Below are 25,761 nucleotides of genomic sequence, written 5' to 3' on the forward strand. Positions count from 1 at the left end.
GATGATGCTTAAAATAACAATAGCCATCTAAATTGAGGCTCCCTCCCCTGCTGCACTAGAACCCAAACTGAATATGACATTTTTCACTAGCTTACAGTTTAGGGCATTGTCAAAGATGGATTCACTTGTGCATTATTGGAAAAGTACTGCCAGCCAGATTTGGAGATCCTTCTGCATTTGGCTTGCAGTGTTTTTCGATTGCTTGTTTTACATAAAACAAGTTTAATATACAGTGGGAGTGCACAGAGGTCGTGGGGCAGCCAGCTTTCAGCGAGGGGGTGAGAAAATCACATACAGGGAGCCCCCAGGCCAGAGGGATGAACAAATGAGAAAGGAGGCAGGGAAGAAATCATTTTACATCAAGCAGAGGGAGCTGAAGTTGGGTGGCAGGGAGAGAAAAAGAGGAGTAAATACATATTTGCCGGGATGGGGAAAGGAAACGCACAGTACTAACACTCTCCAGAGGCAGGGAGCGTCCAGAAAGTTGCATGCATTGTCTGGGATTTAACCCTAAAATAACCATAAACTGGAACATTTAAAAGGGAAAAGAGTATGGCTTTTCCAGCTTCCCCCAGTATGGAAAAGGAACTGAACAACAGCAAGAGTATGTCAGAGGAAGGATGGAGTGTACTGTTCAACTGAGAGACATCAACACAATAAGCAGCAATGAAAAAGCCACTTTTGTGATGCTGCCAAGGGGTGGGTGGAGGACACAGCCCCGTACCTGCATGCACACGCTCCCCTTGGACGGCAAGAGTGGGCCAAACCAAGAAAAAGTTATCTGAAATGTGCAAAGGGGGAGCTTGGACAGCTGCTTATGGTGGGCAGGGCACTGAGAGGCTGCAGTGGAAGAGAGTAGGCCGATTCAGGTACTAAGGCAGCCAATGCGGCCGTTGCTAAGCTGGTGCCCTGGATCCAGCTGTTTTGGACTACAACTCCCATCAGCCCCAGCCAGCACAACTGGTCCAGAGGACATTGGACGGGCACCAAATCGGCAAAGGCTGTTCTGAGAAATGTGAAGGTTTGGCTCGGTGTTGGCAAAAGGTGGATAGAAGGGAAAGAGCAGAGACATCTCACAGGCAGAAAAAAATTATTCAGGAGACAGTTGGATAAAAGAACACAAGGCAGGAGACAGTAAAAGGTGAGACAGGGGGGATGTGGTAAGAAGAGAACATGTACGTTGAGGTTACTACATGTTCATGCTATTCTGGTTTCTTGTTTCCCTGGCTGAGCTCCCATAGCTCCAAGGCCTTTGTCTGAGAGATTACAAAGGATACTTTTGGGGTTGTGTGTTGGAGGAGCAGGCAGTTGTATTTCTGGTTACTGTTGCCTGTTGGCATATAATGATGATAAGAGGCAAGTATTTTGAAACATTACGTGCTGTACTGGCAGGCACACTTCCCCCCTAATTGTAACCTCTGATTACTTAGAGCAAAAGAGCCTTCACAGGAATTGGGCCCTGGTGTCCTAACACCCTCTCCCCCCCCCCAATTCCTGTTTTGATCAGTAGAAAATTCATGCATAATCCGGGATGCAGAATTGGGCCACATAATTGCTATGAGGAACTGCCTTGATTTACTTACTTTCCTAGCGTACAGTAGTTTCAAATTCCAAATGGTGTATTTTATTCTTAATTTGGGATGCACTTAGCTCTTTTCATTATAGGAACATAGATATTGTTTCTGCCGCACCACAAAATCCTAGAGCATGTCTATTCAAAAGTAAGTCACGCTGAGTTCATTATCCTATGGAATCATCTGCATAGGATAGCAATCCTGTGCTAATGAGCCTGTTTATTTAGAGGGAGGGGTTTTTATTTTACTTCTTATAAGGTGAAGGAGCATGCATTAAACACATCTGGCTCCTTATGGAAGAAGGGCAAGAGAAGAATAGGCTGCTGGATCAGGCCAATGGCCCTTCTAGTCCAGCATCCTGTTCTCACAGTGGCCCAGTTGCCTGTGGGAAAGCAGAGAGCAGAATATAAGCACAAGAGTATTTTCCCCTCCCATGGTTTTCAACAACTGGTTTTCAGAAGCAGTACTGCCTCTAAATTGATTTGATTTGATTGATTGGTTAAATTGATACAAAACAACAGCAATAACAACAACAACAAGGATGAGAATATGAAATTGTTATTCCTATAAAATTTTTACCTGTGTGTTTAAAATGCTCCGCATTCTTTTATAATGTTACAGTGACCTTGTAAAGTAGACCAGTATTATTATCCCTGTATTACCAAAGAGGGGCTGAGAGATAATAACTTGACTATGTCTGTACAGCACGTTCTGTACATGGTAATTCAGCCCAGACACGATTTACTGCTTGAAGCACATGAAAACGCACTCCTTTCTTATGGAAACAAAAAACAGGTAGCCTGACCTGTCATATGATAGACATATGACTGATATATCATGGCGGTGGTATGGGTAATCTGTCTGCTGCATTGCTTCACAAACAAATGAATAACGTTAATAAGAGGTATGGTGTTAACAGACATTTGTGTGCAGATGGGAAAATAATATTTTGTGCCAAACCTTGTCATCTGGATTTTGTTTTTCTGGAAGACTTTGTAATGAAAGACACCTAAGAGTTCAGGGAATTAATGTTTCATTTCTTTACCTTCGCTGATATAATCTGCGATTGAAGGTGGGGATCTATATATATATCTGGCATGCCCCTTACATCTGAAATATGTGCTTGTCAGCTTTTGAACATGTCAGGCTATACTGAGTCAGACCTTTGAACCCTCCAGCCCAGTATCACCCTCCCATGTCAACTCAGACACACAAACTACATTTGGATTTTACAGTATAGCATGATTTATCATAACTCCCGTACTTGAACATGTATGGTTTTAGAATAATGATGCCTAGCTGTGTCCTGCAGATTCCTGGAGAAAGCCGCCAACCATCTTTTAGTGTGTACGTGGGAGAGAAAAGAAGGAAAAGGCATGGAGGGGAAATGGTAGAGAGAGTGGCACAGAGAGCAGATGAAGTAAAGGATGCAGAGTAAAGGTAAAGGGGACCCCTGACCGTTAGGTCCAGTCGCGGACGACTCTGGGGTTGCGGCGCTCATCTCGCTTTACTGGCCGAGGGAGCTGGCGTACAGCTTCCGGGTCATGTGGCCAGCATGACTAAGCCGCTTCTAGTGAACCAGAGCAGCGCACGGAAACGCCATTTACTTTCCCGCCGGAGCAGTACCTATTTATCTACTTGCAGTTTGACGTGCTTTTGAACCGCTAGGTTAGCAGGAGCTGGGACCAAGCAACGGGAGCTCAGCCCCTCGCGGGGATTCAAACCGCCGACCTTCTGATCGGCAAGCCTAGGCTCTGTGGTTTAACCCACAGTGCCACCCATGTCCCTATGTAGTAAATATTATGTATTATCTAATAAATAGCAAGACCGTTGTTGCAGTTGGGGGTTGGATCTCAAAAGGCTGAAGACTGTTGACTTAGAATATCCCCAGACTTCTCCCAGACCAAATATTCTGTTGAGGTTATTGATACTGAAATCCCAGAAGAGAGTTAATCATGTTGAATTCCTGCTGAAAGCAACAGGACTTAACTGCACTGGATTGCACCCGCAGGCTGGAACTGTAATGACCACTGCAGCTGTCAGTAATAGAACCCTGTTTGAAATAGCTTTCTTTCTCTTCATAAAGGATCTAGTGACTACCTTACTTTGAGAGGTGAGGAACGGCTTGGCTTAAGGCCAAGGCACCTTGTGCAGCATTCATCACAGCCTGTTGATTTGTCGCCAGCAGAAATTAATAGGTGGTGGATTTGTTTCTTCTGTTGCATCCAAGCAGTGGTATCAGTTGCTTGTTAGCAGTCCAGGGAGCAAATGTGAAAGGGCCTGCATTCTGTGTATCTAGTGCAGAATTTAATTTCCACTGAGTTCTAGCTTCCGTATGTGGCTAAAACAGTCATATGTGGCTAAAACAGGGGGGGGGAGTGTGGGCAGCATCTGTAGAAGATTCAGAAAAGATAAGGTCCTCTGGGCAGTTTCTCCAATAATTGAGAATAGCTTCGTAGAGATCTGGTTATCTTCTTTCTCTTATGTAGAGCCTTTTGGGATTTTTCTGCCATGCTGTACAGTGGTACCTTGGTTTGCAACTGTTTTGGATTACAACCATTTTGGATTACAACCATGTCAAACCCTGAAGTGTGTGACCCTTTTTTTGGATTACAACCCATTTTTTTTGGAGGCCCCATTGGCGAAAGTGCGCCTTGGGTTACAACCTGTCTTGGTTTACAACCGGACCTCCGGAACGGATTATGGTTGTAAACCAAGGTATCACTGTACTTTCATTTCTGAGATGAAGAGCAATATATAGCAAGTGAAAGTTGGTGCCAAGACCTCATAATTTTGCAGCAATATTCCCCCCCCCCCGGTGAATTACAAGGTTACAAAATCATTTGCCCAGAGGTCAGCATCCAGCACCTTAAACCTGGTTGCATCTAGTCCAGCATTCTGTTCCCACAGTTGCCAACCAGATGCCTGTGGGAAACCTGCAGGCAGGAACCTAGCACAAGAGCACTATACCCCCTGCCCCCCCTCTCTAAATATATATATATATACACACACACAGGGGTGCCTCGCTTAACGAAATTTCCGCTTAACGAAATTTCCGCTTAACGAAAGGTTTTTTCGAGTGGAGGTTGCCTTGCTAGACGAATTCGTTTTACGAAAAATTCGTCTAGCGAATCGCGGTTTCCCATAGGAATGCATTGAAATTCAATTAATGCGTTCCTATGGGCAAAAAAAATTCAATGCATTCCTATGGGATTCGCTAGACGAATTTTTCGTTATAAGAAAAGACCCGTGGAACGAATTAAATTCGTCTAGCGAGGCACCACTGTATATTGCATTGCTTGAAGCTGGGGATGTATGTGCACATGCCCTGCCCCTGTTACCAACGAGATACTCTTTCCCAACAACTCATCAATGTATGCAATGTAGTCAACAGCTAGTTCTTAAGAATTTTGTGCTGCTAGCAATGAGTTTGTAAATCTCCTTTCTGGGGAATCTTTGTGCATTTATTCTGAGCTTGGTTTGGTTTTAGTGCTGTACTTAGGTCAGAAATGTTTGTACGTATCTGGGTTTACACAATTACTGATGACTGAGTTAATGTTCGACAAAATCACATAGTTGGAGGGTCTTTTTTATGGATTGAAGCACTTCAAGCACTTGGATTACAGGTGTGGGCAGTGGATTACACTTGTGGATGTTCCTCCCTGTAATCTTTACAGGTTGAGCCGGCCCCTAATTTTATCTCATCAATCTTTCAGCCAGGGAAGATTTGTATGTGGAGGAGCTTTTAAAAATCTGCTTCTTCATTCTGCAGTACTTAAGTAATGCAGTCCACAAATGACTGTACCATGAGATTTTGTTGGAAAACATACCCTGCTTTTTAGTTCATTCTTCCTCCATGGTGCTCAAGGATATATTTATGGGGTTATCCCACTTTATCATCACAACAGCCCTATTGGACAGTTTAGGATGAGAGAAAGCAAATGTGAGGGCTTAATTTGCACAAAGCAGCATTGAAATCATTATTATTATTATTAATTTATTTATTTATATCCCACCTTTTTCTCCAAGGAGCTCAAGGTAGCATATATGGTTCTCTCCGTTCCTCATTTAATCTTCACAACAACCCTGTGAGTTGGGATTGTGCTGAGAGGCATTGACTGACCCAAGGTCAGCCAGTGAGCTTCATAGCCAAGTGGGGATTTGAACCCTGGTTTCTCAGGGTTTAAAATGCCACCAGAACTGACTTATGGAAGCTTCCTTTTCTTTGCAAAAGCAGGAACTGTAGGTAACACCATAACACCTTATTGATCACTACATAGCACAGCCATTCATGTGCTTGTATTATGGGGCAAGTCACAGTGGGCATTGTCCACCAATACCTATGGGTGACCTTTTGCTCCTGTTTTATGCTTTATTAAACTTGCTCTCTGCAGCTGGCTGTCAGTATCATAATTGAAAATATTTATAGCTCTATCTATCAAAGAACATGTATTTGTCCAATAACTACTCCAGACCTTGCTTATTGTTGAGTTTATTTTTGGCGAGGAGTGCAGAGGGCTGTTCTCATGATTTATGTGTGATATGTGAGATTGTAATTCAAATACAGCTGAACATTATCATGAACATTATGCAGTGTATTATATAACATTTTTTCTAAAATGGAAAACTACTAAGTTGAATATTTAAGAAACATAGTGTATCCCTTCGAGGTTTTATGAAAGCTTTATTCGGTTTTCGGGGAATGTATTCTTATAGCAAACGTTTATCTTTAAGGAAGTATTCACATTTTTAAAAAGTACATGTGGCATTTAAATTGGCCTTTTTTTTGGCAATGAATATAATCATTTAAAGCACTTTTTAAAATACAGGCTTGATTTTAAGTCAGTCCACCCTGGCATAATAAATACTTGTTGAAGAACTGTACCTGTGGATTTAATGAAACGAAAGGGATTTCACAATACCGTGCAATTAATGTAGCAGCAGAGCAGGATTTTGTCTGTTGCATTTTAAATGCTAGTGCAGATTTTACTTGGCTGGACACCCAGAGGGAGGGGGGGGGGATGAAACCCTCACATAAACATAGTCATGTTCCTATTTCTTGATATGCCATCTATTAATTGCGGAGCTTTTCTAGAGGTTCAGCCATATAATTGACAGCAACCCAGCTCAGGGGATGTGTTTACAACTTTGGTTATTTTGTTAGGTTCCGTGCTACAGGTGCGTTACTATATGCCTGTTGCCCCAAAGGCATTTTTGTGTGGGTCATGGGCTCTTTGCTAGAATCTTGAATGCCCCCCCCCATTTCTATTCTTTCTTTAAAAAGTTAAACATAGTTTGTAGTCAACAAGGTTTTAGATAAACCTTTTGGGTTTAGTCAAATTCTGTATTAGATATCAATTACTTTTCAGATGTAAATTTGGAAGTAAGATAATCTGTATGAATTCTTATGTTTTGAGCTGATTTGTTTTAATTTGTTTGTTTTGATTTGATATGTTTTGATTTAAATCTCAATAAGGTTTATTTATTTTAAAAAAACTTTTGGAAAATTAAGTACAAAAATCACCTAGGATGCAAGAACAAAGTAGCAGTTATAAATCCATATGTAGCAGTTATAATTACCTATGTTGAAAAATTTGTAAGTTTATATTTATAATACATACACACACACATATGAATGAAGTGCTCAGAAAAGAATATTGCATAAGTTTTTAGTGCATTGTGCCCTCTGTAGTTTGGTGTGTCCCACATTATTGGGAACAATAGGCAAATCATGTTAATTGCATACTTGTAATTATGCCAAGAGACGAGGGTGAGGTTTCTTTTGCAAGTGGCTGGACTAATGAAAGATGCATTCGTCCCTGGTTTTTGGCAGGACCCTGGCCCACAATTGCAGCATGAGCTGTGAGTGGAGTGACAACGGTGTCTCCTTGCTACAACTGCTGGACACCATTTTCTTTCCTTTTTGATAATACTGTACTGTATTGTTTCTCTTGATTTTGAAAAAACAAAAAAACACCATAATGATAATTAACAGCCACTTGGGTACAATGGCCCATAAAGGGGGCTTCAGTATTCTGCCATCAGCAAAACTTTAGAATTATGAGACAACTTTAAAAGAAAAAGGCAGTTTCCACCCCCTTCAGGGTGCAAAGGCAAGAGGGAAGGTGACCAATATTTGGTGCAATCCCAGACGAGAGTCCCTGGGAGGACATAGTTTTCGTGCCTTGTGTGGCTCCTTGCTCCCTTGCAGAAGCAGACTGGTGTGACTTAAGCAGTGCTTAAGAAACCATTGATTTAGCTTTCTAATTTGTTGATTAATACTATATATTTTTGCTAATGTGTAAAAGGATAGTTCTGGAGCAAAATCACACTTTTTGTTCTTAGAATCAGAAGTTCTTCCTGTGCATAAGAAAATGGGGAATGCCTATTTTAAGATGGGACCTGTCATTGGCAGCATTATAAGAATCAAACAGCTAATTTGCCCACTTATCTAGGGTACCTTTTAGTTGCTCTGTTGTTTTTTTAATCAGACATTCTTAACCAATCAATTGATTAGATGTTGCAGTCCTAAAAACAAGGAAACATAGGTGAATAGCTTTTATTTTTACAGGTTACAGAATTAACACTCTCCTGGGTCCAGAATTGTTATGTGCCTCAGCTCTGCATTGATGCATCTTTGCAGGGTGAAGAATTTTTAGATTTTAAGCCCCCCCAGATTAATTTGTCTTTGCATGAGGGGACAGAAGAGCCAAAGATGACATAAAAGGAAAATAATAATAATCTGTACTAAAGATCTGTTCTTCTGTAATTAATTATTCTCCCTATTCAACCAGGCTGGTGTGCTTCTACAAAACAAGCACACAGCCTTAGGGTTAGGGTGGAGGACATATTCAAATTAAACACATTATTCATAGTTCTGGAAAATGTGTGAATCCTTCCCCCACCCCACTCTTAACAACAAACAGAGGCATAAAAGTCAATTATCTGTAATCAGCACATTAATGTCAACTGTAGTCTTGTAAATACAAGTATAGAACACAGAGACATGTACTATAGGTAGTGATAAAATATATAGATAGTATGGCTGCATTTTCACATTGGAATTGTAGGCGCCTCTTAAGTGTAGCCACTTTGCAAGATCTCTCATGCTTACTAAGAAATAGAACTCAGAATAGAGCTATGTGCATTGGAGTAGCCCTCACGGTTTCAATTCTGGTTTGGAGGGCTCGCTCAAATGATGGTTTGCTAGTTCAGATGCAGTGGTTTGCTGAAATTGGGAAGGAATATTTTAAGCTGAGTGTGAGAGAAAAGGAGGGCGTGCATGGGGCTCGGAATGCAGCTGTTCTCTATGAAATTACATTTATTGCTTTGTGGTCAGAGAGCATGCTTAGTAAAGGGGGCATTTGTAATTGGAATTTGTGACTTATGCTGCCTAGCACAAAGTTTTGAGAAGCTTAAAGAACAGGCCAGCATTGAAAGACATTGCTAGGTCCCAAAAAACTTTATAGTTCTGAAACACTATATAACTTTCTGACGGTAAGAAATGTTCAACAGTGGAACAGACTCCCTTGGCAGTTGGTGGCCTCTCCTTCATTTTAGGTTTTTAATCAGAGGTTGGATGGCCATCTGTCATGGATGCTTTAGTTGAGATTCCTGCATTGAAGAGGGTTGGACTAGATGACCATTGTGACCCTTCCAACTCTGCAGTTATATGATCCTATGACTTGCCAGGGGTAGAGGACCTTCTATGGCCTGGGGGCTGCATTTCCACCTTCCCGGGGTGCTATGCAGAGATTCTCCCCTCCCCCTACATGCAATATTAGTGCAATTTCCAGTTTTGAATTCTGTGTTCAGCTGCTTTGTGATGTCGGCAAACTTTCTGCTCCGGTTTTGCACAATCCCAGCTTCCTGTCCTCCTGATTGCATGCTGTCACTTCAAAACTGTGACCTGGAGCAATGTCCAGAATGGCGAGGAGGAGCACATTTGGCAATCTAGCATACTGGAAAGCCTCTTTTTGAAATTGCAGGGCCCATTTGCTGTTACGAATATTAAAGGCTGGAAACAACAGACATGTATTAAGAGCTGCTTGCTGCCCCTGTTGGAGATGTCTAAGGGAAGCATATGAACACCAGGTGAATCAGGTGGCAGACTGTTCTTCAAAAAGCTTCTCTGATTAAATAGGTATCCTGTTGGCAACAAAGTGTTAAAGAGTTTCACTTCTATCTGCTGCCATGCGGAATTCTTGCCGTGGCAGTGCATGATAGGGAATGCCCTCCCCTCTGTGGTGTGTTTAGCTTCACCATTGTATACAGTTTGATGGCTGTTCAAGATGCATCTTTTTGTACAGATCTTTGTGAGTGGAGGACATTACATGGTTTAATTGTATAGACCTGTATGCACAGGGACTGCATGGTGAAGGGCAGGCTATAAATACCCATCAGTGCTTGCTTGCGTGCATGCATGCATACTGTGCCTTTGTGTGCTTGTGGCTGGATCCTTCAGTTGTCCTAGTGTCCAGTTGTGTATGTGATGTCTGCCTGAGTCACTACTCTGCCAGGGTACATGCAGAACTCATGTAGACGTCCAGGAGTTGTGCTGCTCTGTATGTGCATAGTTCTTTTTTACACAGTTGAGTGGAAATATGGCTCTGCTATCAGACGTTTATGGTGATTGATTGTGGTGCATAAGTAGTCTCACATAAAATTCTGTTTTAGTTCCTAATCTGCTATAGATTGTGTTACCCATGGGATGGGGAACCTGCAGGCCTTTCAGATGTTGTCAAACTTCAACTTTCATTATCCCTGATCATTGGATGTGCTGGCTGGGACTGATGGTGGTGGAAGTCCAACAATATCTAGACGGCCACAGGTTCCCCATCTTGCTGCTTTTAGTAGAGGTTTTAGTTTTATGGTGTCTCAAAACACATTGGATTCCTTAGTAGAACGGTAGTATAAAATTAAATAACTGGAAAACCTTCCTTGTTTGTTCACCTGGAAGCAATTTTTACTTCTCACAAGTGACTAGGTGAAAGGCTTTTTTCTTTTCTTTTTAAAAGCAATTGTGCACATTGCTTCCCTATTGCACAGGGCAAGCACCGTCTATGGTACAGCTCTGAATGGCAGAGTCGTCTCCTGGATTCAGCTGGAAAAATATTTCAGGCTTTCAAACCTGCTTTCCTGCCTTGCTGTGATAAAAAGTATTTCTGATCAGATGCTTGAGATTATTATTTTTTGGCCTTCCTAAACTTTTCCTACATCTTCTGTGATCACACTCCCTTCTACAAGCTTCGGCAACCTAACCTCCCTTTATGTTAAAGGGGAGATTATAGCATATTTGTCATAAAACGTGGGTGGAAAGGTGGTGTGGGTAGAGATCCTGAGGTTGGAAAATCCACAAACAGGCCTGCAGAAAAGCCAGCAGCCCTCTTCTGCCTCCTGCAGGAAGCCACTTCAAGGGCAGCTGAGTGCAATTTTGTAGTTCTGGAGGCTAGTTTTTCTGCAGGCAGCTGAACTTGATTACAAGGCAGTTGCTGTAGGCTTTCCCTTTAATGTTACAAATGAACTGTTAGCGCCTTTGTAGTTATGTTCTAGGTCTAATGGGCCATTCTTAAACTTTGCTGTTTCAGCGAGGAAGCATGCTTGGAAAGTGGATACTGGCTGCTGTGCCAACACAGTACAGATGCTGGCATTGCGAGAACATCCTGTCTCTTGCAGGCAGTACAAGTGCTGCAAATATGTAAGATTGTAGTGTAAGGGAAATGTCTTGCAGCCATTTTCTAAAGCTAATTTAATTGATCTCCTAAGTTGTTCTGGTACAGAGTATCCCCGGAGTGCCCACAGTTCCTTATCCTGTGATTAGTTCCCTTGAAATCATAGCACTTTTTGCAGAATTCCTCATACAGTTAAACCCCAAGCAATGCTAACTTTTTATGTAAATTGTGGCTTAAATCTATAAGCATCTGTAACGATGGGCTGAACAATAGAGTTTTGTAGTATCAGGTGATAAGGAAACATTTATCTGGTTCTAACAATAGCTTGCAATGACTAGTGTAGGATACCATGGTCAATGGAATCGGAAGCTGTACTCTTTGCTTCTGGATGCTTGAGGAAGTGGATTCTTCCCAATTCCTTCCCATCTATGTCCATCATAGAGATGATGGCCTCCTTCCTCCCATGCACATTGACTTCCTATAGCACAGGCACCCCCAAACCTCGGCCCTCCAGATGTTTTGGACTACAATTCCTATCCTCCCCGACCACTGGTCCTGTTAGCTAGGTATCATGGGAGTTGTAGGCCGAAACATCTGGAGGGCCGCAGTTTGGGGATGCCTGCTATAGCAGTTGCTTACACTGCATGGGAGCCATTAGATCATCCAAACTTTGCAAGCAATAAAGGTTGGAGACACAAGAATGGAGAACTCTGGGGTTGCCCACGTGATTTTTGAAGAGCATGACTTGCCTTTTGTTAGGGTAGTGTCAGAATTTGGCCATGTTAAAATTGCGGTGGGGGTGGGGAGTGAAGCAAGACAAAGGCAGAGGTGGTCTCATGCTGCAGAGTTTTTAAAAAAACCCCTTTTTATGGAAAGCAGTGACCATCACTGAAAACACCTGTTCTAGTCTGTTGCTTTTTAAGAGATGGGTTTCTCTGCAGTTCCTTCTTCTGTCCCAGATTGACTCTGTGTGTGGTGTAGCATAGACAGATTCCCCACTGCATGTCCCACAGAATTCCAGTTCAGGAGGTGCTGCAGGTTCAGAACATGATGGGTTGCAGGTCATATACTTAAAGCATGTGCAAGTATCCATTTATTCCTAAACTGACACTCCCCTTCCATTTGTATTCATGTGCACACAGTCAAAGGGAGCAATTCAGTGACTGTCGATTTAGCTTTGTGCAAGTTGTATTGAATCATTTTCAATGCACTACAGCAGTGTGAAAAGTTAGTGAATCACCTATGGCAGAAGTGGCTGCTGGAAAAGCTTGCCTCTCTGTTGTATTTGGTGAATCACTGCCCATGTTCATCAGGGGAAAGCCAGTTCCCACATTCATAAACATTTCCTGGTTTTTACCCTCACTGAACTGGGTTATGATACAGAGACACTGCTGACAGGCATGCTTTGTCTCCAGTTCCCTGTTCAACAACTTAAATTTCAGTGACACTTGGATGGCCAAAGTCTTTGAGTTTTTTTCTGCTAGATACATTCCAATACTGTACTTATGACAAATTCCCATGAGTGTATTTTAGTCTTAATCATGTGGGCAGGCATGGAGGCAGCAAGAGAGGGTTGTATCCTACAAAGTTCTTCATGGAGTAGACCTGCTGAAATTAATAGGCTTTAGTGATAATCTTTTTTACTACATGAAAGATCAGAAAAAAATTATCTCCTTAACATTAATGGTCTCTTCCTGACTACCTTGCTGGTCCTATAAAGGAAATGCTCTCAAGTGGTATTAGCCCCGACTCTTAGGTGTAAAGTGGGTACAGAGACTTTGGGGAGCATAGCCATTTGGGTGGGAGGACGTTTGGTAAGGGAGAGAAGAGGAAAACAAACATTTGGAAGTCGTAAACCAAGCCTTTAGGAACACATTCTTATTATCTTTGCATTAGACTTTAAATCTAGTTTATCTAGAGTTTCCAGCAAGGGCCAAGCATTCTGTGTTCCTCACAGTTTCCCCTCAGAAGCGGAATGATTTCATCATACACTGTTTCAAACTCTCCTTGTTGGGAATAATTCTGAACAATAGAAGAAAAAGGATTTTCTGGCTAGATAAGACCAATAGTCTATCCCAGGGTGCTTTCCACATGTTGTTGGATTTAAGGTAAAAGGTAAAGGGACCCCTGACCATTAGGTCCAGTCGCGGACGACTCTTGGGTTGCGGTGCTCATCTCGCTTTATTGGCCAAGGGAGCCGGCGTACAGCTTCCGGGTCATGTGGCCAGGATGACTAAACCGCTTCTGGCAAACCAGAGCAGCACACAGAAACGCCGCTTACCTTCCCTACCGGAGCGGTACTTATTTATCTACTTGCACTTTGATGTGCTCTCGAACTGCTAGTTGGCAGGAACTGGGACTGAGCAACGAGAGCTCACCCCGCCATGGGGATTCAAACCGCTGACCTTCTGATTGGCAAGCCCTAGGCTCTGTTACTATTTGCCATGCTGTGTGGGGCTGGTAGGTGTTGCTGTCTGTTGGTGTATTCCAATCAGATGTCTGAGAAGCCAGGGTATGAAGGCAGCTGCCCTCTTCTGCTGTTATTTAGTCCATACAGCCTCTGAACATGGAGGTTCCTGAGTGAACTATCAGAAACAATGGGTTATTGATTATAATCTTCTCCAAGAATTTGTCTACTTCTTTCAGAAAGCAAGGTAGGTTAGCAACCCTGCATATTTTGTGGCCATGAGTTCCACAAGTTAAAAGCAAGAGCGTGTTGATTTCAAAAGCAACAGCAGTGGGTCTCTGGACATTTGCAGGCTGTAAGCACAGATAAGAGAGCCCTGCAAATAGGGCACCTTGAGTGCTGCTTGATAAGATCCTTTGCAGCATTTGAAATACCTTCTGTGCTTCTGAGGGGCTTGGCTTTATCAGATTTGTTTACACAAGAGTTGAAGGAGTTTTTCTTCACTGTCATCATTCCAGCAGGGTTGCATAAAGAGATTGGGCTAAGATTTAAGACAGGAGCCTAAGATTGGGGAGAGGAAAATGCTGGTAAGGTACATGTATCTGCTTGTGGAAATAACAGTAACAAACAACAACAACAAAACCAGGAGCGAGTTGGGAGCTCTCATGGAAAAGGAAGTGTAAAGTTGAGTCGCCCAAGCTTTCATTCACTCTCTGTTTAGCTAACCATAATTAAAGAATGCCTGGATGATCTTAATAACACATGATTCAACTGACGAGCACTAATTGCTCTTTATCAGGCCAAGAGAAGATGAATGTTGTCAAGAAAACCACAAGTCAGACAAGCTGATTCTCTTTTAGTCTGACACCATGTTCCCATGTACGAACCAGTTTTTACTGGAGCCTTTCCAGCATCAAAAGCGAATCGTTGGCTTCCAATCTAATTTCTCCCTCCTCTTTTTCATTTGCTGGCAGGTTCTTGTTCACAGTGAATCGTTTTCCTTACTACTGCTGGCCTGCTAATGTGCATGCTTTTGTAAAAACAAACATAGCAGCAGGTTTGACTTTCTCTGTTTTTTTAAAAAAAGATTCTCCATAAATGGGAAAGAGGAACAAGTGTAGGCATGCAAAAAGACTGTGAGTTCAGGTACAAGTTCTTGTCACTTGAGCACATTGAGTCGCTTAGGGCATCCTGATAGCGGTCATTCCTGTTACAATCTCTTAATGCAGAGAAGAGAGCTTTGCCACATACATAACACCCAGAAGCCAAGTTGAGCAACGAAGGATATGTGTTTACAGTTTTGGATTCATTTTATTACCTCCTGCCGTAGTGCGTTCACGATGATTTGAACGCACGATGATTTGAAGAGCAGTTTCAAAAACCTGCAGAAGCCAGCAGGCCTCCTGTAGAGGCCTCCAAATCCCATTCACAGGATAATTTGAATCACTCTTAGTTCTCAGGCGCACAAGGCAATTTTTTAATTGCATATGAAGAGTTTTGGTCTTGGCTTGCAAAGCACAGCTTGTGGGTGCAGGCAAAAGGACTGTTCCCCACTAACAGAAGTCAATTCAGGTTTTCCGCAGAATGCCTTTTGCTCCAATTCATTGGTAAAGAGTGGGTTTTTGCAGGGAACACCTGGGGTAATAATAATAATAATAATAATAATAATAATAATAATAATAATAATGCTTGTAAAGCCTGGACTTGTGCCTAGAAATGCAGAGCAAAGGTAAGTGTAGATGAGCCCTAAGTCTGGGTGGTGATACACTCCTCTCTCCACTCAGCCCTCTCCCCACCTTCTCACTTAAGAAGTGCAGATTGCCAGCAGGTTTGGAAGACTGCTTGCTTAGCAGTTTGAGTGAGGTTCAGCTACTTAGCCCCACTTCTGTGTCTCACAGGATTTTGATGCCTGCCTGGTATGACACAAAGGAAGAACTAGGTTGGGGGCAGGAAATTCTGCCCGGGTAACCCTGGCACCATATGGACACAGTGTAACTTCTGTTCCTGTACAGTACTAGGCTTGAGTGTGATTTTTATTTTGAGAATATTTCTGTGAGCTGCGTTAAGAAGCTCTCAGGGCTATAAAGCAGAATATAAATGCTCTAGGGCAGAGGTTTCTAACCTTTCCAAGTCCACGGCTCCCTTGACCAACTATATTCTTTCTGTGGCACCCTGTGGGGCTCAGGAGCCTAGTTATGTCACTTCCTAACCTCTCTCCTCCTTGGGAGTCCTCTGGGCAGCTGCCGCTTCTGCGCCTGGTCTCTGAACTGCCCCCCCCCCAAAGAGAGGTGCCTCCTCACACTGCCCCACACGGGCCTTGAAAGAGGATGCCCCCAGTCTTAGTGGCCCAACTGGCCAAAGATGAATGTGAAGCCAGCACCTCACCTTGGGAGGGTGCAGTGGCAGCAGCGGGTGCTCAGCTTCCAGGCAGGCCTTGCACACAGCAAGCACAAGAAAGGCCAGCACAGCGCCTGCCTGCCTAGACTCCCACTTATCTGTCCATTCCCAACAGCAAAGGCTGGTGGGCTGGCTGGCTGGACGTCCTCGCACATTTGTTTTCTTTCTCTGAGGCCACCTCAGCAACTGGCAAGCAGCACCCCCTGGCCAGCCCCAGAGGCACCATTTGCTTAGGGGGCTTGTAGCCAGGGCTGGTTGGACAGTGTTCTCGAAGCTACCAACATGAGTTTGACCAAACTGCGGGAGGCAGTGGAAGACAGGAGTGCCTGGCGTGCTCTGGTCCATGGTGTCACAAAGAGTCGGACACGACTAAATGACTAAACCAGCGTTTCTCAACCGCTGTTCCGCGGCACACCAGTGTGCTGCGAGACTCTGGCTGGTGTGCCGCGACGAGAAGGGCAATTTGCATTGTCACGTCGCTGACCCGCCGAAAGGAAGCAGGCCGGGTCACGATGCGAGGCGGTGACAATGCAAATCGCCCTTCTCGTCGCCGCACGTCGCGGCAAATTACAGGCTGAGGTCGCGCCAGCTTCCCTTGGGATTCTCTTCCTCCCGTGTAAATGTGTCCTAAGATGTGCCGAATCCCAATTATTTGAGAAGAAACGTCCCAATGGCCTCCGCGGAACCGGCTTGCACACGCAAATCCGATTTAAACTGCAATCCGGTTGCAGCCACTAGCCAGGTAGCAAGCCCCACTAAAACTCAGCGGCGCTTCCTTCCGAGTAGAAATGCCTAGCTTTGCGTCGCCAGGTTGAATGCCGATGCTTGCTTGGGAGGCGGGGACTGAGGCCCACCGAACTGAGCGCGAGGTTTACTTGCGAGTAAATGTTGGACTAGGGACGGATTGTAACGTTTGTGGGTTTCAAGCAGCTTGGGAACTTCAGCTGGGTGGTGGATGGGGCCCGTTTGGGCAAAAAGCAGGGGCTATAGACAAACTAAACTAAATATAGGGCGGCACAGAGTTGGTGTGCCGCGTGATTTTTTTCATAGAACATAGTGTGCCGTGGTTGAGAAACACTGGACTAAACAACAACAACAAGCCAGGGCTACTGCAACAAACAGCTGCACAAAACCTTTGGGAGGCAGAGATGCGAGAGGGCATCAGAAGAGGGAGGAAAGGAAACAGAGACAGAGACCGGTGTAGCCCACGGCACCCCCGGTCCATTATTCAATGTGCCATGGCACATTGGTTGAAAACCATGGCTCTAGGTGGTACTGGTGAAGGATGTTTTTCCTTACTTTTCTAACCAGTTTTCAGGGAGCAAATGTAAAAGTCACTTGGAAATGACTTCTGGTTGAAAGATGTCTCTGGAAAGGGTTATTCCAAGCAGCTTAAAGGCAGTGCTAGAGCCGAATGAGAGAGGAAGACACAGACAGTTTTCTTATCTCTTCTGAAATAAACAAGCAGGGACATGGAGGATGTACTTATAATTTGATGGGCTTCCAATTCCTAGAGGTAAAAAAAACATGAGACACTGAAGCTTAATTACATTTACAAATGGAGGATGATTAAACAGACAAAATACAAAGATGTTGATCTGTAGTGCCACCTAGGGTAAAAGTTGTACTGCTTGGTGCTCTGCGAATGCAAACACCAGCTAGCCATTCCAACCAAAACCAACAGCCATCTACAATCACCGTAAGATTCTTACACTGATAACATCTCCTTTATCCATGAAAGGCCCAAGTGCTAAAGCAGAGGCTGCACTGTGGCGAAATGTGGTTCTCTGCCCCTGTAGTAGAGGAGCCCCTGCAGTGCAGGGTAGAGATTGTAGCCCGAAATGGGCTGGGTGGGTCTCGGCAGCAAACTCTGCTTGCGTTGTAGAACTCTAATTATGCCGCATGGCCTGCTGTAGTGCTGCAGGGTAATTGGCAGCCTTGGTTTGGTCACCCATCAAATTCATTGCTAGAATAATAATAATAATAATAATAATAATAATAATTTATTATTTATACCGCACCCATCTGGCTGGGTTTCCCCAGCCACTCTGGGCGGCTTCCAACAGAAAAATAAAACACAGTAATCTATTAAACATTAAAAGCCTCCCTGAACAGGGCTGCCTTCAGATGTCTTCTAAAAGTCTGGTAGTTGTTTTCCTCTTTGACATCTGTTGGGAAGGTGTTCCACAGGGCAGGCGCCACCACCGAGAAGGCCCTCTGCCTAGTTCCCTGCAACTTGGCTTCTCGCAACAAGGGAACCACCAGAAGGCCCTCGGTGCTGGACCTCAGTGTCCGGGCAGAATGATGGAGGTGGAGACGCTCCTTCAGGTATACTGGACCGAGGCCATTTAGGGCTTTAAAGGTCAGCACCAACACTTTGAATTGTGCTCGGAAACGTACAGGGAGCCAATGTAGATCTTTCAAGACCGGTGTTATGTGGTCTCGGCGGCCGCTCCCAGTCACCAGTCTAGCTGCTGCATTCTGGATTAGTTGTAGTTTCCGAGTCACCTTCAAAGGTAGCCCCACGTAGAGCGCATTGCAGTAGTCCAAGCGGGAGATAACTAGAGCATGCACCACTCTTGCTAGACAGTCTGCAGGCAGGTAGGGTCTCAGCCTGTGTACCAGATGGAGCTGATAGACAGCTGCCCTGGACACAGAATTGACCTGCGCCTCCATGGACAGCTGTGAGTCCAAAATGACTCCCAGGCTGCGCACCTGGTCCTTCAGGGGCACAGTTACCCCATTCAGAACCAGGGAATCCTCCACACCTGCCCGCCTCCTGTCCCCCACAAACAGTACTTCTGTCTTGTCGGGATTCAACCTCAATCTGTTAGCCACCATCCAGCCTCCAAGCACTCACATAGGACCTTCACCGCCTTGCCTCCTTGTCCTAACGCCTGGTGCACATTGCTTCCTGCTTGCCTCCTTGTCCTAATGCCTTGTGCACATTGCTTCCTGCTATAAGGCCAGGGCAGAGGAAGCCTATGTGGAGTCTCTGTCGCCATAGATAGATATGCTTGGTACCTTGGTTGCACCATGTGCGTGACATTGGGTTGCTTTATAAAGTTGGCTAATTAGCGAGCATTTGTGCCTTTGTGGAATGATTTGAGAGTGCTTTGCTTGTAACACTCCAATTGGAGTTTGATGGTGTGTATAGAGTTGTTGGTTGTGATGGGGAAGTGTGAGTGAATTGGACCACAGTGCCAGTAAACTGATTTATGATGGACCAGAACATATTGTGTTCCTGGCTTGAGACAAGCTCATCTGGGGTGGCATCCTTAAATCCTGCTTAGTGCATATGAGCAGTCTTAGGGTGGCTGTTTCCCCCCTTTTGTGAGTTGCTTTGAACGGGTGGGAAAGCTACATTTAAAGGCTTAAAATGACAGAATGCCATTTGGCTGCCTGGCAAACTGCTGAGTTGGAAGCATTCATTTTGCAAACTGTTGATTCATAGAAATGCATTGCACAGAGATGTGTGGCTGGGCTTTTCTGACTGAAGAGTTTAATATTTTGCTAGAGATCTGTTTTGAGAAACAGCACTATTTTATCTCGGGGAATTGTGAGGCTTGTTGTAATACTTGGCAACAAAAACGCTCAGCACATGTTTCTTTTCATCCCCCTTTGATTCACCTCACATTCAGCAGATTCTCACTTGGTGAGTTAGATGAGGTCATCTTTGTCAGGCCATGATGCCCTGGAGCAGCTAGGTTAGCTTTTTTTTTAATTGAGAAGCCACAATTTCACGTTCCTCCCACTGCCCCCTACACCTTTTAAGTATCTTTCGCTGAGTAAAATATTTTCCATGTGGGGAAATGCATGGGGTAAATACAAAAATGTGGTACCCATGAATTCAAGGGTGGGGGGTTGTCATAGAATTTGACAGTTAATAGAGCTATTTTATATAATCTGCAGAATCAACTAGAAAAGCTCCCTGTCTGGCTTGTAAGCCTATAGGAAGAAGGGGTTGTGTGTTTTAATGTTTTCTCATAATCTGCCCCTGCTCAAAAAGCCACCCCTCTGTATATCAAGAGGAACGACCCTAGCTTGGCTTTCTGCCTTATGTGCAGAAGATGCTTTCTTCAGTGGCAGAGAAGCATTTATTGATGCAGCTGCCACTATCCATGTACTAACTAGGGAAGTGAAGTGATGAGAGACAAGTGTTGTGTAGTGGTTAGTGTTGGACTAGGACCCACTCAGCCACAAAGCTCACTGGGTAACCTTGGGCTAGTCACTGTCTCTCACCCTAACCTACCTCACAGGGTTCTTATGAGGATAAAATGGAGAGGGGGAGAATTATGTATGTCACCTTGAGTTCCTTGGAGGAAAAGTGGGATATAAATGTATGTTAATAATCAAAATGATCTCACTTTTTCTAGTTTGATTATTTCTGAGATGCAATTTGTAATTATCACTGCTTCTGTAACACTTATTTTAGCATCACCATGATGTTCAGAATATAGAAGCAACTTTATCTAGTCCTAGACAAAAGAGCAATGGCCCCTTCTACTTTAACCTCTTACAGGGTTACTGTGACGATAAAGTAGGCTAGCCTTTCTCTTCCTTTGACTTATATCCCACCTTTGAAGAATGAAATTTCACCAGGGATAAAGTGGAATCGAGCAAAAAGCACATCAAAATGAAATATATGAGCAGTGGCATAACTTTACTCATAAAAAAAGGTCTTCAGAACTCTTCTAAAGATGAGAAAGAAAGAGGACTCGATGGGAAGGGAATTCCGCAGCTGTGGAGCCTACCTACTGGATCTTTGCTAAAGACAAGCCAGAGGTTGGAGCTTCTGGGGCTGATTGATCATGGGACTTCATATGTGCCTTTCTTTGAGCTCCACTGGGAAAAGGTGGGATGCAAGGAGAATAATCGGTGCAAGAGTATGTTATATGAGGTTAGGGTTATGCATTGATGACAACTGCGGCTTTCCTTGTGCACCTTTCTCCTATGAGGCCTGTTCATCCCTTCCAGTGATAGGGGAGCCTATCCTCTGTTTTTAGGATGTCTTGGGGCAGATCTGCCTGACAGGCTTAAACTGGTTTAATGGCGTTTCCCTTTTCCACAGCATTCTGGGATCTCTAAAAGGAGCAGGTGGGGAGCTAAGGATCTCTTGAGAATGCTTTGTACCTTCATCAAACTACCTACCATCAAACTACCAGGATTCGTTGGGGGGAGGAAATGACAGTCACAACCATTATGGAAGTGATATGTTTTTGAATGTAGTTTTGGCTTTGAGCATTGTGGCTCTGCTTTGAGAGCGAAGGTGCTTGCTTCCCAGTCATTGTTCATTCTCTCAACATGGCTAATGCACATATCTACATAGATTTTAATCAGACTTAAGTAGCACTTTACTTCCTCTCCATCTCAGTCTCATTAAAACATTTCTTGGCACTGTGATAATTTATACTCTTAATGTTTGAGTAATTAATGCCCATAATAATAGTTTCTGAGGACTGAGTGAGGACGATGGTAGGTATTTCAATGTGCCTGATAATCTGCCTGAAAATGGCAAGGCTACTTGCGGCAAGCAGATACAGAGCTTTTAAATAGTGATACAGTATATATAAACTGCAATTATAGTTTGATATTGACATAGTTCGTGTATTTAGCTGCTTCTTTAGATGGTGGGAAGAAGGTGCTTATTTATACAAAATAGCTGTATAACTTGTTCTGTTTTATATTGCTCTGGATCCTGCTCTCCTATTTGGGCTGCTCAGTTTTGTTAGAAGAATGAGGAAGAATGCATTCCCTTCAGCTTGCACACACACCCCTTTTCCTGATTCACATGACGGGACAGTGGCAAACCATAATTTGCCGTTTGGTCTAGATGAGGCTAACTATAGTTCATGCACATTATGACTTGTACTTGTGCCAGGATTAAATTGTGGTTTGGAAGACTTGTTTGAGGGAATATTCTGGTTTGTATAAATCACGGTTTGCCACATTTGGACAAAGCAGAAGACTATGGTTTGCCGCTAACTAGAAGCAGCATCTTTTTCCCTTGTGTGCATGGAGAACGGGGCAGAGAGAGAGAGAGAGAGAGAGAGAGAGACGAGGGTTTGCGATATCAATCATCTGAATGTGACCATTGTCTTCTGAGTCAGAGGTCAGCTTCCACTTTCCTTATGTTAGAAATCAAGTATTTTGTGGTGGGCTCTAGGGAAGTGTCCCCAGAGGGGATGTTTTCTGCCCCAGCAGTGGGTGGTTAACCACCATCTGGTGGGTAGCATAGGAATCCATGTTCCTATAGGGTGCTAACATATGCCATCTTTTGTCTAAGGGGTTATCACCTAGTGCAGAAAAACAAATCGGTGCTTTATTATCCAGAGAAAATATTTTATTAACTTAAAATGAAGAGTTTTGTGGGAAACAATCTTATGGCATAAAATAATAAATGTGTGTTTGGCACTAGCGTGATTTATAAATGACACAGTTACCTACTTCCTCTTTTGTACTAGCAAAAGTTTAGAAGTGCTGAACTTCTGAAATGGATAACGCTCTACCGGTGGTGAAAAAGACAGCAAGCTCCCAGATGGAGAGAGGAGCCCAATTTAGCCAGTGTTGATGTCTTTGGCTTTCAGTTTGGATTGGATCTGGCAGTTGCAAAGATTGGTAGCATTATGGAAATGAGATATAGGTACTAAAAAGTGCATCTTGGACAGATAATTTCTATGCAGATAATTTGCCATAAAAATTTATATCACAGTTCTTAAAAACGTCAGAGGTTTACTCTGTCTGGGGGAAAGTGATTTATGTGGTATTAAAACACTTTTTACGTTCCAGTCCTTTAGATTTAATGTTTATTGCCTATAAAAATGAAATCTTCCCATGGATATTCAAAAGTTTTGGTGCTTGTGTGAGTTATATTCTCAACTTAGGAGCTTGAATTGCTGTGGAGAACACAGCAAATAAATGGCAGAATGTTGTTACCTTGGATTCTCCTGCCTAGAAAATCTTGACTTGAATGTTAAAACTATTTGGCAGATAGACTATGGCTGACCTTGGGAGTGGGTGACGGAAAGTTAAAGTGATCAGCTTTTTCAGGAGATTGTAACATACGTACACATCACTTGTAAAGGTAATTATTTCTAAGTATAATGCTAGTTGTCATGATGGTTGGTGGTGGCAGCAGCGCCATGGGAAGCATGCTGCATAAGTTTTTTGGGGGGGAGTGAGGGGGTTACATACGTACCGTGTTTCTCCCAAAATAAGACACCGTCTTATATTTATTTTTCCTCAAAAAACACACTATGGCTTATTTTCAGGGGATGTCTTATTTTTTCCTCCTCCTCCTACCACAGCCGGTATTGCGGCTGCACCTATCGTGTTTCTCATATTATAAGACACGTCTTATATTTATTTTTTCCTCAAAAACACACACACTATGGCTTATTTTCAAGGGATATCTTATTTTTTTCCTCCTCCTCCTGCCGCGGCCGGCATTGCTGCTGCGCCTATCACTATGTCTTATTTTCAGGGTATGGCTTATATTCCTTGAATGCTTAAAAATCCTGCTATGGCTTATTTTATGACTACGTCTTCAAATAGGGGAAACAGGGTACAGTATCTATTTGCTCTGTATACAAACTCTATCCCCACTAAGACCTTGACGATTTCCCCTCACATCAGTATAGCTAGAAATGCAAAATAAGATTTTGTCCTTGCTACAAGAGCACTGTTTTGTTTTCCTCCCATAGGATTGAATGGTGACTTTTCCTTGAGTGGAGGAAATTCAAGTAGTACTTGGGGGCACTACTATAATGGAGCTAAATCTGCTTTCTGCCCTTCGTGTGATGGCAGTATTTTGAGTGAGGAGCATTGCAAGCCCTAAATAAGTGCTGTAAACTACAGTGGTACCTCTGTTTATGAACACAATTGGTTCCGGAAGTCTGTTCATAAACTGAAGCGTTCATAAACTGAAGCGAACTTTCCCACTGAAAGTAATGGAAAGTGAATTAATCCATTCCAGATGGGTCCGTGGCGTTCGCAAACCAAAAATTCGTAAACCGAGGTGTTCATAAACCAAGGTTCCACTGTATCTTGATTGTGTCCCAGAGGGTAGGTTATTTTTTTGAATTTAACACGGGCCTTTAATGATCACACTCATGCTAATTTGCATAGTCTCATCCTGAGGTATATCTTAGAAACTGATGTGTGCATATGCCTAATGGTGCTTATAACTTTACTTTCATCATTTTTATTTCACAGATTGGCAAATGCAGACGGTGATGTCGGTTGTCTTTCTGTACATATATCCATTCCCCTTTATACTTAGACTGGATAGGTGGCCTGCAGGAAACTCTGACATGCTGCATTCAGAGTTGAGATTCTGAATCAGAAATGTTAGTTTTAAGAGAAAAGGGTTTATAAAGAGATGCCAAACCTTCCCTCTCCTATACAGACTTTTTAATCAGTGTTTGAAATTACCCAGGTGCCAGGCACGTTTTGTGACTGGTTCGGGTCCAATTGCAACCACGTGGAGATCTCTGGATGCTAGGTTGGTGACTGTGGAAAGCAAAATGTCACTTAGAGAAGGATCTGAAATATTTTCCTTGAAGCTTGAATTAGTTTTATTGCGGATTGTTTTATTTGATGTTGTTGATTTGACTTCGTTAATTTTGTTGAAGCTTTTCCACTTTTTTTTCCCCCTGGGGAGAGGGTGAGCAATCTTGTTGTAAACATTTCTATGAAAACTTGATGGCATGGCTGCTTCCTGGGAGACCCGAAAGATGATGTGCAATATAAACTGATGTGTAAGGGAGGAGCTGGGAAATGAGAGCAGTTTTCAGTCTCTAAGTGACTGTGTACATGTGAGAGAGAAAAGCAAGCATGAAAAGAATAGAAACAATTTGATTCTTCCTGGACCCAGAACAAAAGAAAAGCTTGGCAGAGTTCAGTGCAGATGGTTTGAAGGAGCAAGGCAAATGTGAACTTGAATGAGCTTGATTTTGTGCTCTCTTTTGCATTACACAGAACTAGCATGGAGCATAACTTGATGTGATGTTTTAAAATGTGTTGCCTTGATTCATGATGAATGTTTTACATTTAGGTGTTCTTCTTTGGCAAGACAAGGATCTCTTTAGTAAGGGACTTATTCACACCTTTAACTATAAATACTGCCCATGCCTCTTCAGATGATGTTCAGCTGGATTAAGACATTGACATGTAGCTGTTATATCGGACAGGTTCAAAATCAATGAAACAAGTTCAAAGTTTACAAAGAGAAACATATGCATACGTTACAGAAAACCAGTATATTCTCCTTTGGAGAAGAATGACAAAACAAAGTAAATTAAAATGCAATCCACTATCCCTGCGATTCCGCAATCCCTAACTCACCAGGTTCTCAGAAGAATCATCTCTTGAGTAGTAACCTTTGCTTATCATGCTGAGCCCTACCTTGAACTGCTCACCTCTCGGCTGCCCATCTGTCGATATAACTTCCCTTTGTCCATCATATATTCTTCCCATAGGCTCCAAGATCAAGGAGGTTGGGAGCTTTTAATTTTCTTGCCCCTAGACAAGAGATGTGTCATTCCTAACATCCAGAATGAAGGGCCTTGATATTTGAGCCTCAGGGCAATTGCTAGGTTTCTCAGTTAACCTTGTAATCCCCAATGAACAAACAGGTTTTTTTATTTACACAGAGAGAGAGAGAGAGCGAGAGAGAGAGTGAGAGAGCGCAAGAGAGCGTTATACATCTCAT

General features: G+C 43.2%; 1 protein-coding gene across 11 annotated transcripts in view; it reads left to right on the top strand.

Annotated features, from left to right (window-relative positions):
* The window catches only part of CUX1 (cut like homeobox 1), a 265,020-nt gene that overhangs the window by 27,180 nt on the left and 212,079 nt on the right, over positions 1 to 25,761 (top strand). The gene's annotated exons all lie outside the window — the stretch shown is intronic.

Source organism: Zootoca vivipara, chromosome 14 (assembly GCF_965207765.1).
Source record: "Zootoca vivipara chromosome 14, rZooViv2.hap1.1, whole genome shotgun sequence".
NCBI lineage: Eukaryota > Metazoa > Chordata > Lepidosauria > Squamata > Lacertidae > Zootoca > Zootoca vivipara.